The sequence below is a fragment of the Caretta caretta genome, chromosome 3 (genome assembly GCF_965140235.1).
Source record: "Caretta caretta isolate rCarCar2 chromosome 3, rCarCar1.hap1, whole genome shotgun sequence".
In the NCBI taxonomy this organism is placed as follows: Eukaryota; Metazoa; Chordata; order Testudines; family Cheloniidae; genus Caretta; species Caretta caretta.
Window position 1 is genome coordinate 103,819,049 of NC_134208.1, and position 13,356 is coordinate 103,832,404.

Sequence of the window (13,356 nt, forward strand, 5' to 3'; positions counted from 1 at the left end):
ACAATTGCCTTGTAACTGTCTTTTGTTCTGGGTTATAGTTTTCCATATTCCTTGGGGGGGGGGGGGGTTGGCTTGTTTGTTTGTTTGTTTTTTGTTGTTTTTTTTGCTTGCTTGCTTGGGAGTGAAAAGGTTGAAGGGTGAAAATGACTTTTTTTTCCTGAGGTTCTCAGCCCAAAATAATGTAATATTTCCATGTAATACCTAAAGAATGGTTGTTCTATGCAATAAGGAAACTGAAAAAAAACTGGACATAATCACATTAAATGGATATAGAAAGCAGAAAAGAGGTCAAGAGGTCACTAGAAAAACACACACATACATATATATACACGCTGAGGACTGATAATGTGCTACTGATCTGCAAACATCTAAGGAGACTTGGACCATGATCCTGCAAAAACTGAAACCAAAAACTTATACACATGCTTAATATTAAGTATGCAAGTAGTCTCATTGACCTCAATGGAAGTATGCACATGCCTACAGTTAAGCATTTCTGCAAGTATTTGCCGGATCAGGCCCTTGGCCTCTGCTATAACTCCATGCAGTCTAAGTCACAAAACTGCCAGATTTCAGAGTAGCAGCTGTTAGTCTGTAGCCGCAAAATGAAAAGGAGGACTTGTGGCACTTTAGAGACTAACCAATTTATTTGAGCATAAGCTTTCATGAGCTACAGCTCACTTCAGAATTTTACTTCTGAGTATATATAGCAACTTTGCCAATCTAACCACCTGTTAAATTCCTACATCTCAACATATTAGTGCACCAAAGCTGGTTAATACTAGATGTTTATAAAACCAAGTTGTTCTACTTACCTGCTTTCCCTTTTCTAGTTTCTTGGCAGAGATTTAGTACCTTAGTTCATTGGACAGAAGCTATTTTCTTTCTTTTCTCTTTCTCTCTTTTTTTTTTTTTTTTGACCTTTCTGTACAGTATGCTTGTTTTGCTTTGCTTCATTTGCATTTATGAAGTACATGATGTCTGGAAGTAGTCATATGATCAAACCACTCACTAGCAGATCAAGACAGAATAAAGGAATTTTTGGTTTGTTAGCAGTTCTGAAAAAAAAATTAAAAATCATTTCAGCTCAAATGAAAAATGATTATTTCCTAAATTTTTGGCATATAGAAAAGTAAAAAAAAAAAAAATCATTCAGGGTTGAGCTAAAACTTTTCATTTGACCAAAACCAGAGTGTTTTGTTTCAATTTCAAGCATTTTTTAACATTTTTGATTTTTTTAAAAACAAAATTACAGAAAATTTTGAAGTCATTTTAGCCCACACCCCCCCAAAAAATTGTTTTGAAAATATCTAAACAAAATGTTCCAATTTTTCCAGGGTTGTTTTGTTGTTGTTTTCAGTTTTTTTTTCCTAACCAAAACCATTTGGCAAAATCAAGCTGAATTAATGAAACATTTCAGTGTCAACTTTCATGTGAAATTTTTCACCCAGCTATCCTCCCAGTGATATGAAACTATGATTTCTAAAAGCAAGTACATGAAGTTCATTTCCCAGTTTGGTTCACCATCAAAAATCTTATTTCTGAATTTTTTTCCAACATATAGTCAAGCATGATAATGATTGCGTCTTGAAATCTCCATTACTTCTGTAATCTCATGTTTGTATTGTGTCCTTCTTCTCAATGCTTTTACGTTACCCTTGTTGCAAGCAGTCAGAGAACATTATGCTTATTTGATTTCCTTTCATAAAAGTTAGTGGCCTTGGATGGAAATAACTGTAAGATGAACTAGGTGAGAGTACAGAACGCCCTCCTCCCCCAAACTATAAATATTCAACATTGCAGATTCCTTCTAAATGAAAAGCTACATTCCTTCCCCTTGGAAACAATCTTTATTCCAAAGGTAAGGATTAGCAGACTGAATTACAGGCTCGGAAAAACATTGTATCTCAGGTTATTCTATCATTATTAATAATAATGGCAAAACTTTCCAGAGGGGCTCTGAAGATTTTTATCAGCCTGGACTGTTCTCAGTGGATTTCATGTCAGGACCATTATAAATCTCTTTGATACTTCTTGTCCGCCTCCAAAAGAAAAGAAAATGGTTATAAATGTTTGGAGGCCTCCCAGGGCTCTCTGTCTATGCACAAGAAAAGAGCCCCAGTTCTTACACATACAAATCCCAGCTGTGTTTTGTCTAGTCAAAATAGGGTCATTGGATACTAAACTCATAGGCATCAACTCCATGGGTGCTCCGGGGCTGGAGTAGCCACAAGAAAAAAATTGTGGGTGCTCAGCACCCACTGGCAGCCCTGCAGGTCAGTGCATCCCACTTCCTCCCCTAGTGCTTCCCGCCCGCTGATCAGCTCCTCCACCTCCCTCCCAGCGCCTCCTGCCCGCCGCAATCAGCTGTTCCACGGCATGCAGGAAGGGGGGACGGAGAGGAGTGGGGGAAGGAAGAGGTGGGGGGAGGAGGCTGAAAAAGGTGGGGTGGAGGCGGGGATGGGAAAAGGCAGAGCAGGGGTGGGGGCTTAGAGGAAGGGATGGAATGGGACAGGGCCTAGGGCAGGGGAAGGAAGAGGTGGGGTGGAGGCTTGGAGGAAGGGGTGGAGTGGGGGTGCGGCCTAGAGCGGGGGCAGGGCCTAGGGTAGAGCAGAGGTGGGGTCTTGGAGGAAGGGATGGAGTGGGGGTGGGTTCTGTGGCAGAGTAGGGGTTGAGCATCCCCCAGAAACTGAGTAAGTCGGAGCCTATGACTAAACTCCACTGTAGGAATTCTACACCACATCTCCTGGTCCTCCAGGGCATTTCCAGGAGAAATGGAAGAGGGGGACGGGACTTGCAAGCCCATGAGCAAGAATTTTTAATGAATCTGTAAACTCAGGGGTTGTACCCTATGATTGGAGAATTGCTAACATAGTTCTTATTTTTAAGAAAGGGGAAAAAAGTGATCCGGGTAACTATAGGCCTGTTAGTTTGACATCTGTAGTATGCAAGGTCATACCAGTACTAAACTCAGAGCTAAAATAACCTCTCTCCTCCTATTCAAGATTCCCCTGTTTATGTATCCCAGGATGGCATTAGCCCTTTTGGCCACAGTGTCACCTTACAAGCTCACGTTCAGCTCATTAGCCACCAAGACCCGCAAATCTTTTTCCATCCCTGCTTCTGAGGCTATAATCCCCCATCCTGCAAATACAGTCCACATTCTTTGTTCCTAGATGCGTACATTTACATTTAGCAATATTAAAACATATATTCTTTGCTTGGGCCCAGTTTACCAAGCAATCCAGATCGCTCTGAATCAGTGATCTGTCCTCTTCATTTTTACCATTCCCCCAATCTTTATCTCCTCTGCAGACTTTATCAGTAATAATTTTATGTTCTGGATGGTATGACTTCAGTGAGACACCTCCTGAAAGTTAAGCATGTGCTTAAAGTGCTTTGCTGGGTTGGGGCCTCATTGAACAATTGATGATTGTTCCAATAAGTGTTTGTGACTGAAACTTACATCACAAGGAGTTTCAAGGGCAGTGTGTAAGTTTTCTGGCAAACGGGGATATTCACTTTGGGATCCTTATCCTACACACTGTAAATAAAGACCGAGGGCTAGGAGAACTGTGTCTAGCAGGCTATCAAAGTGAAGGTGTGCTAAGCATGAGAATGGCACATCAAGGGAAGCATTGCCATCCCTCAAAGAACAGCAGCTGCATCTTGCAAGGAGTTTAACTGTGCAGACATGGCTAAGAGCAGCACAGGCTTGTTAGTTTCTTTATTAGTGAGCCAGGCAGCGTGTATTGTTCCAAATGGTGCTATATCCATCACATCTTGTCTAATGGCACTATAAAACTAAAAACTGGTACTAGAGAGTTCTCAACAACTCCATGAGCGGGAAATTACTGTTCAGAGAAGCAAATAATCGCCGTGTTGACAATTTCATGAGTCGCAGTGAACGGATTAATTGTGTGCATTGGGATAAAATATTTATGGGAGAGCATAAAAACATTGTATGTTAGACAACATATCACCCTTCAAACGCATTAAGAAGATTCAAGAAAGCTAGCAGCAGAGCTCATTATCATCTTCATAGCTGCGTCTCGTGAATAAGGTATTTCATTGAAAGTCACAGCACCCAGGAGCCAGCTCAGAAAAGAGCTTTACTGGGACTTCCTGCACGGCACCAAAGTTGATGGGGAATTAGGTGTATTGCCGCCATCATTTACAGAGCCTGTGGGCTCAGTTTTGCAGTGATTATTCACACAAAACATTCCATTGACAGTGATGTATGTTTGCTGGCGGAGTGAGGATTACAGGATGAAGCCAATAGGCTGGAGTTCCCCCCACCCGCAGAATCTTAGCTGTCTATCATTATAATGGGAGTGCCAGTGATGGGGGAATAGACAGGCAAAAAGTTGGAATTCTCCCCATTACAGTTCTTCTGTGTCCTTTTGCAGAGAAAACAAAAAATAGCACTATTTAGCTCAGATTACCCAGGCAGAGGCCAAGAGGAACTAATTACACCTACTTTTTTGTTTGAGTTGTATTTTCACCCCTATGAAGTATTCACCGGTTCCCCCCACCAATGCCATTTTATTTCTCAAAGTGTAGGTACCTTTCCGAAGAATACCTATATTAAGAATGACAAAATTAAGCCTTTTTTAATAAGGAGTTCATGCATTACAACAAAACAGAGTTGCCAAATGGGCATGTCATTGAGGTCATATGAAATGTGAGGTTTTTTTGAAAGTCTTGGGGAAATGTCTTTTCAAATGACACATGAAACAACATTAAATGCCTGGTCTAGGAAGTGAGCTTCTTTCTGGTTAGGCTGTGCCTACATTGGTATACAACAAATAGTAAATGTGTTGAAAAATGCATTTTTCAGGGCACCAAATTTGTTCATGCATTTGGATCAGATTCAACAAATATTTATGACCTAAAAAAGAGGGTGGAGGGATTTTTTTTCCCCAAAAAAAGTCTCAACTGTTTGTCTGAGCCATTTTGAAAGATAGCAACTCCTCACTTAACCTTGTAGTTCTGTTCCTGAAAAATGTGACTTTAAGCAAAACGATGTTAAGTGAATCCAATTTCCCCATAGGAATTAATGTAAATAGGGGGGGTTAGGTAACAGGGAAATGTTTTCACCAGACAAAAGGCACTATATACATGTACAGTGTAAGTTTTAAATAATTTTAAACAAACAATTTAATACTGTACTCACCAGTGATGATTGTGAAACTTAGTTGAGGCAGGAGCACAGTGGGGTCGGGACATGGGGGCTTGCCCCGCTCTGCCCGGCAATCCTGCCGGGGAGCATGGTCGCGGGCTTGCCCACTCCCCGGCTGGAACACCAGGCAGGCAGAGTGGGGCAAGCCCCCACGCCCCAACCCCCAATCCCCGACAGGAGCGCCAGGCAGGCAGAGCGGGGCAGGGCAAGCTAAACAATCTTATAACGGAACATTGTGCAACTTTAAACGAGTATGTTCGCTAATAGATCAGCAACCTAGTAATGAAACAATGTTAACCAGGATGACTTTAAGTGTGGAGTTACTGTAAGATGTTTTGACTTTTTATTTGGAAATGTCATCTCATTTTGAAATTTTGCTAATTTTTAAAAAACAAAAGGATTTAAAACACCCCAAAATGACCCCAAAGGATGTTTTTGTTTGTTTTCATTTTGGTGAGTAAACCAATAAACATTCAAGTTCGGTTTGAACTGAACCAAGTTTTTATTATTATTATTTTTCAGTTTGGCCTGTAAACCAAAATATCAATTATTCACTCACCATTAGTGTGGACACTTTTAGCTCAGTCTTAGCGGGTTGAACTATAGGTTAAGGTCTCTGCACTAAAGCCTTGTCTACACACAAAAGTTGGATGACTAACTATACCAGAATAGTTAAAGTGGTACAATACCTGACCCTAGTGTGGACACAGTTATACTGGTATATTTCATTCCCATACAGAAAGGGGAATAAGCATGGGGGAGGGTGAAGCTTCTCTGTGGGGAGGCTAGCCCCCTACCCCACCTCTTCCAGCTGAGGCCCTGCCTCCTCCAGCCGAGGCCATGTCCCCGCTCACTGCTCTCAGCTCCCCACATGGCTTCGGCCGGGCCGGGTGGGCAGCTAAGATCTAGACCTGGCCTGGCTCTAATTCTCCGCCTCAGCTGAGACTTCAGTGGAGCTCTCGGTCCTGGTTGGAGGTTCAAGCCCGGAGCCCTTCCCATGTTCTGCCCCTTCTGCCCACGGCCCCACCTCATTCCACCACAGCCCTGTGTAACCCACACACCTCCTGGGTGGTGTTCTGTCCCATCAAGTGGCACCAAGACAGACAGAGAGATTAACGAGTTTGCTCTACAGCCTTATCTAGCAGCCAGTTGGCTTTTAGCTCATGCGGTAGACACTCATGCACTAAGCTCCAGAGGTCTTAGGCTCAATCCTGCCCACCAACAACCGGGGTCTGTCTGCTGCCCCTGTTGTTCCCCCCCTCTGCGTCTTCCCCCTGTGCCTCGCTTCTTCTGCCTCCTTGCCCCCACTGTGGCCCTGGGACCAGAAAAGCTCTGTGCTCCAACCATGGCCCTATTGCCATGATGGGGCATGAGAGCTCCTCCAGGCCATGGCAGGGGGAGATTTTCCAGGGCCCCGAAATCCACCACTGCCCTCCTCCAAGTGGTGCAAGGTTTGGGGAGGCTTAGCCTCCTCCAGCCTCCATTACGTGCCACCTATGGGAATAAGCTACATCCATATAACTGTATCCACTCTATAGATTGTACCAGTTTAACTATGTTGGTAAAAAAATTGGGCTATTGATTAATTCCAGTTAACTCAAGCAATTAACTCAAAACAAATTAACTCAATTAAACAATTAATCGTGGTTAATCGCAGGTTTAATCGCACCATTAAACAATAATAAAATTCCAATGTAAATGTATTATAAATATTTTGGATGCTTTTCTATGTTTTCTAATACATTGATTTTGAATTACAACACAGAATAAAAAGTGTAAACTGCTCACTTTATTTTATTTTTTTTATTACAAATATTTGCACTGTAAAAAGCATAAGCAAAAGAAATGGTATTTTTCAGTTCACCTCATACAGTACTATTTCTTTTGTTTATCCCAAGCTGACATTTGTGAGTCTCACCTGTCTCAAAATGAAAGCTCTCTTTCGGGGGGGGGGGGGGAGAGAATGGTTGCCCCTTTTTGGCCCGAGTGGTTCACTAATATTTGGAGTCTTGCCAGGCTGTTCCCATTAGGAGGAGAAATTAAGGGTATGAATCAAATATTTCTTCAGTGCACTTGTATTTACAGTGAATATACACCAAGTCCTGTTTCCCTACACAGGTGTGAAACAAACAGAAGCAGGCAGTTTCCTTGCTCACAGTTTCCAAGTCTGCCTTTCCAGCGAGTCCCCTGCCCAAAAGAAGCTCTGTCTCTCTGCCCCCTCTCAGGTCCACGTTCATGATTCTGCTTCTCTCCCTGTTGGCTGGCTCTCTGGCTCCAACACACACACACAGACACACACAGCTGCAATCAATCAATAAATCCCCTCACACCTGTGTTTGCAACTAGTCCCAGGGAAATCCATCAGACCATGCAGTTTAGCTTCTGATCAACCTCACCATGATATGGCCCATTGCACTGGGCAGTGGCTTCCTATTGTTTCAAATAGTCCCTGCCTCCTCCAGCTTTCAGGCAACCAAATCATAACTGCCCCTTCGTGCCCAATTCATTTCTCATTCTGCCTTACTTCTCCATTTCATTGCACTTAAGCTTTCCTTTACTTCAGCCTTATTTGCTCGTTGAGCCAGTTGCCTGCAATTCTCCAAGTTCTTAACATTTAAGATCAAGCCTGTGTCATGATTGTTCATACTACAACCACACACTGCCATTGAAAAATCTAGGTCAGAGGTTCTCAAACTGCGGTCCATGGACCACCAGTGGTCCGCAAGCTCCATTCAGGTCGTCCGCAGATCGTTCCCTGTAAGGTGTGCACCTGGACAGCCACACACAAGAGAATGAACGGCCACCCACCTCATTAGCGGAGCCATGCAAGCATGGGAATTTGGGATGTGCAGGGCTGCAGCGACCAGAGAAAGAGGTGACTTTCCCCAGCTCCAGGGCTGCGGCTGCCGGGGAGAGACAGTCGTCCTTCCCAGCCTCAGCTCTGTGGCTGCTGTGGCAGGGGAGAGAGGGAGAGACCCCCCCCTCCTTCCCAGGCCAGCTTGGGGGCTGCGGCGGCGGGGAGAGAGGGAGAGCCCCCTCCTTCCCAGCCTCAGCTCTGTGGCTGCTGTGACGGGGGAGAGACCCCGCTCCTTCCCAGCTCGGAGGCTTCCACAGCGGGGGAGGGAGGGCACATCCATTGCATTCGAAAGGTAAGACTGCTGGTACTAAAATATGAGTTGTGTGCTTTTATTTGTAGAACAAAAAAAAAGTTAATAATTATTAATTTTTTTATATATAATGCTTTTATCCAAAGCGCTTTACAATAGTTAGTTAACGGTACAAACAACATTTGGAAAGATCATTAAGTGGTCCGCCGAGACCCTCAGCAATTTTCAAGTGGTTTGCAAAAAAAAAAAAAGTTTGAGAACCACTGGTCTAGGTTGAGCCCAAGTCTCTAATTTGGCTGGCAGGTGGGAGCTGAAGAGGACACAGCAGCAGAGTACTCCATGCCATCAAGCAAGGGAGTCTCCCATTGCACAAGTTTTGACTAGCTATAAAAAATTTCAAAAGCTTTGGTTTGTATGGTATCTGAATTGTCTCCAAACCATCTAAACCTCTTGGGAACATAAGACTGGACCAGTTGCCTCATAGGTCCCTTCTGCATCCAGTGGAGCCAAAAATACTACAAAACCAGCTTTCCTTGTGAGATTTGGGCACTTTGAGTGTGAGAGTTTGGGGGGAAGGGCAAAATGGAAAAGAATTTGATGGGGAAAGAAACCAACAACAACTTTTGGAACATCAAAAGCAAATTATCTGGGTTCAAGGAATGGGTGAAGTTTCAGGTAGGTTCTTATTTTACCTGAATTGTGTTCCTCCATCTTATGTATTATATACTGAACCTTATTGCCTGACAGAGACATGACATTGATAGGTTATGAGATGGAGGCTTGTTCATCCTTCCTATCCTGAGAGAAGCTGTAGCATTTAAAGAGAAGTTATCGGAAATTCAACAGTAGGGAAAAATTTGTCTTTACAGAGGAGTATGGGCAAGCCTCAAAAGTTATGCTTCACAGGCCTTGGATTTCCTGGTCCAAACTGAGAAGGTCCCACAGTGGAAGTAAGCCTCAAAGATGAATTATATTGGACTTTGCTGAGATCTTGGGCTTCATTTATTTAATCACAAAAATAATGAGCTTGTCATGGAAATATCAGGTTTATCTCAGCCGTCCCTTTCTTAAAATTTAGATTTTTACAAACTGCATTAGTTGTCAGAGTTCATGAAGACATTGTTTTGTGGTTAGAAAACTCCTAACACACCTCATAATCTGAACACTCCTTCCCAATTATTCCCAGTGATGTTTGTACACATCAAGATGTGTGCTCACTGTAAGTTATAGCTAAAAGCACACACTATGCTGGAGTTATTTTACTGGTGAAATTCTTTGTGAATGCAGGTGAGTGGAGCCACAGAAAGGCCTTAAAGCATAGACCAAGGCAAACTGTGTGTTTAGTAAATTACGTATGTAACCCTTCTGCCAGGTGGAGTTGGCAGCAACCGGGCTGGGCTCAATACCTAGAGGTTCCTTTTCAACAATACAACACAGAACCAAGCCCCCACTCAGTAACCTAAGAAAATTACACACCACCCCCTGGGTGCCTCTAGAGGCAAAACTTCCTCTCTCACAAGCACAGAGTCTGAGTGTAGAAAAGAAACTTTTAATGAAAGGAGGGAAGTAACCTGGCATTAATTTGGGAAAACACCGCAAGCAGGTTTGATAAACATAAAACCATTAGCCAAGTACATTGGGCAGTGTCTTTTTTGCCTCAGGTTCTTGAATCCAACAATCAAAAGTTCCTTTAATATGAACCTCTCTTTTTCCTCCACCACACCCCACTCACAGTTATTGGCGTTGGTCAGTGAAGATCCAGAGTTCAGAGGTGCATCTGCATGAGTTCACCTCCCACTCTGGCAGGGAGGGAGGGGGAAAAGCACCTTACTCGCTCCACCATCCGGGTGCTTCCTCTGGTACCACCCCACCCACCACGCCACTCCACCAGCTGCCACTCTGCTGTCTACCCTGCCAGCCATGCTCCGCGCCACTCTGCCATCCTGCACCGATGCACACCATCGCCTTTGGATGTCACCTGTTTCTTTACTGTGACCTCTGCATGTGTCCCCACCCCCTCTTGCTCTTCACTGGCAACCAACTCCCCTACTTAGTGAGTTCAGTTGAGTGTGACCCCCCTCTGTCAAGACCAGCTAATTACAGTTCTGCTACCCTTTACTCATACAGTAAGGAGAACAACGTTTAATGACCCCTGCATTCAATACTAAAGTGATTTGTAACCCAACACCAGCCAAAGTTGATCACTTTGACAATGCAGCTCTATCTGCTCATACCTAGGCAGAGTGGGTGTGTTCATGTAAACACAGTCTGGTCCTGAAGCCTTTTCCCCTCCCCAGCTCATCACTAGCTGTCTGGAGAGAGCTCATTCAGACACTGCTTACATTTAGAAGCAGCGGGGGAAATTCATTCCTAGACTAAGTTATTAAAAGTGTAGAGCCAGGGACAGGAGTGGCAGGAGCACCCTAAAAGTGTGAGGGGGGAGTAGACAGAGGCACCCGAACTATGCCCTGCCCCTCCATGCCGCCCCTTCTCTCTGAGGCCCCCCCTTGCGTCGCCCATTCTCCCTGAACCCTGTACTCACGCCACCTCTTTCCCCAAGACCCCGCCTCTGGCTTCCTCCTCTCCGCCCCTTGCCGCAATGTCGCTCGCCCTTATGGCTGGTAAAAAGTGATGGGGCCATGGGCCCCTGTCCAGGGAACAGGTCAGTGCTGCAGATACACACCCTTCTGTCCTGCTTTATATTTAGAACCTAATAAAGAATTTTTTTAAAAAAGGCAAATTATACAACCACGCAGTTTTAGGGAAACAAATGGGCCATTCAACGGAAGATATAAATAATCACTTTATAACACAATTAAACTCTTCATCCGGTGGCTACAATGTAAACTGCTGTTCTGAGTCCGGTGTAACCACTGTTTCTAGTTTATTAATCTCTTTTCCACAGCAGTGGATTCTTTTTGGGAATTAGGCCAGCTGCCTTGATAGTCATGTTTTCCCATCAGCTGAGATCAGTCACCCATACTCCTCACCCTTGATCCAAGCCCTGTTCTGACCTGTCGCTGAGATTCTCCAGCAGAGATACTGAAACCACTTGCAGGAAGCACCTCCTAACCCGCTATTCATGGATTGAGCAGGACAGAGGAATCAGAGACCATGTGGTAGAAAAAAGCCTGATCTTCCTTTCTCCTGATGATTAAGCCACTTTCCCCCAGACTTTATCAGTTCAAAAACTTTATACACTAAGAGTTTATTCTGCTTCCTCCCCCACACACCCACACCCATTTTATATCTGAGTATGGGAGAAATGTATGCATATAGACAGCAGTGTACATCCCTTTACATCAGGGGTGGGCAAACTTTTTGGCCCGAGGGCCTCATCTGGGTATGGAAATTGTATGGCGGGCCATGAATGTTCACAAAATTGGGGTTGGGGTGCAGGAGGGGGTGAGGACTCTGGTTGGGAATGTGGGCTCCGGAGTGGGGCCAGAAATGAGGAGTTCAGGGCACGGGAGGAGGTTCTGGGGCGGGGGAGAGTGGGGTGAGGGGTCCACCTGGGGGCATGGGCTCTGGGGTGGATCTGGGGATGAGGAGTCTGGGTTGGAGGGGGATCAGGGCTGGGGAAGGGGGGGTTGGGGTGCAGGAGGGTGCTCTGGGTGGGGATCGAGGGGTTCAGAGGGTGATCAGGGCTGGGGCAGGGGGTTGGAGCATGGGGGCAGGCTCCGGATGGTGCTTACTGCAAACATGTCCCCTCTCCAGCTCCTAAGCGGAGGCATGGCCAGGTGGCTCTGCACGCTGCCCCATCCACAGGCACCACCCCTGCAGCTCCCACTGGAGCACCTGAGGGGGCCATTGGAGTGTGTAGGAGCTGGAGCGAGGCCATGACACAGCTTCTGGGAGTCACGTGGAGTGGCCCCTGACCCTGCTCCCCAGCTGTAGTGCCAGAGCGGGGCAAGACTCAGATCCTGCTTCCCAGCGGGAGCTCGAGGAACGGTTTAGAATGGCTGGTGGGCCAGATCTGGCCCGTAGTTTGTCCACCCCTGCTTTACATTTTCCTCTTGGTAGGAGGGGAGCTCTCCTAAAGACACTGGGTTAGATCATGGTGCCCTTCCTCTCAGTGTCACTGGCTCAAATCAGTAAAGGCAAAATGTTTGTACTATTTGATGACTTTTGACTGCTAGTCTGAACTGAGCTGATGAGCTCCTCACCACTGGCACTTTTGCTGGTAGTCTGCTGGGTATTGAGACTGACCTACTTTCCTTCAGCCCAAGAGGTGACCCCATCCAGTCAGAACTGTGGCACATTGGCAAACATCAGGGGGCTTGCACCGTTCCTGTATACACAGGATAAAGTCAGACTTAGGTCTCCAAGGCTCACAATGCAGCATCACCTTTGCCTTACAAATAGAAAATAAGCCCAACAGGGCCCCCAGGGCAAAGTATATAAGAAGTACAGCATTAAACATATGGCACAGAGTTGTAACTGAAATCACACAGAGCCAGAGAAAGGCCCCTTTGCTAAGTGTAATGTCATGAGGAAAGAGGCTCTGATTCCACATGCATTTAATTTCAGGAATAGATTAGAACATCTCACAAATTAGCTGTGGCAAAGAGGAGGAGCTCCTCATTCCCTGGCGGTGAGGTGTACCTTACACTGATGGAATGAGAAGGGGCCCCAGTTTGTACTTCATCCACCAGCCCCCCTGGCCACACAGTTTTAGGAGCTTCCAGCCCTTTATAATAGGAACCCATGGTAGGGAGAGAATACGGCCAAAAGCAAAAATAGCAGCACTCCCTTTATCATGTACGGCAGCATGTGTTTCACTTCTACACAATATGGTGACAAAGGTTCATGGATGGGCTGGGAAGCTTCTCCTCACCCAGGCAGCTTTTACAGCACTCATCACTTTGACATTTACCAGAAGCCTGGGGGACGGTTTTTCTTTTCCACATGCTGCAGCCTGACCCTAACCTTGCAGTTCAGGCCTTGGTCTTTATAAAGATTACACTGCAATGGATACATCCTGAGGAAAGGGTGCAGTACGCTTTGTGTGACTGCTGTCCAGAATGCCTGAACTATATTAACCTTCTGCGGGGCTTGTTGCGGGAA

General features: G+C 45.2%; 1 long non-coding RNA gene across 2 annotated transcripts in view; it reads right to left on the reverse strand.

Annotated features, from left to right (window-relative positions):
* Positions 1–10,903, reverse strand: part of LOC142071564 (uncharacterized) — a 37,646-nt gene extending 26,743 nt beyond the window's left edge. Inside the window, exon 1 of one of the 2 annotated variants that reach the window (XR_012667671.1) lies at positions 10,832–10,903. This is a non-coding gene — a long non-coding RNA (uncharacterized LOC142071564). Of the gene's footprint in view, positions 1–815; positions 1,027–10,831 lie in introns of those variants that run through there. The other variant, XR_012667672.1, reaches the window with a different exon arrangement.
* Positions 10,904–13,356: the final 2,453 nt, after the last annotated feature.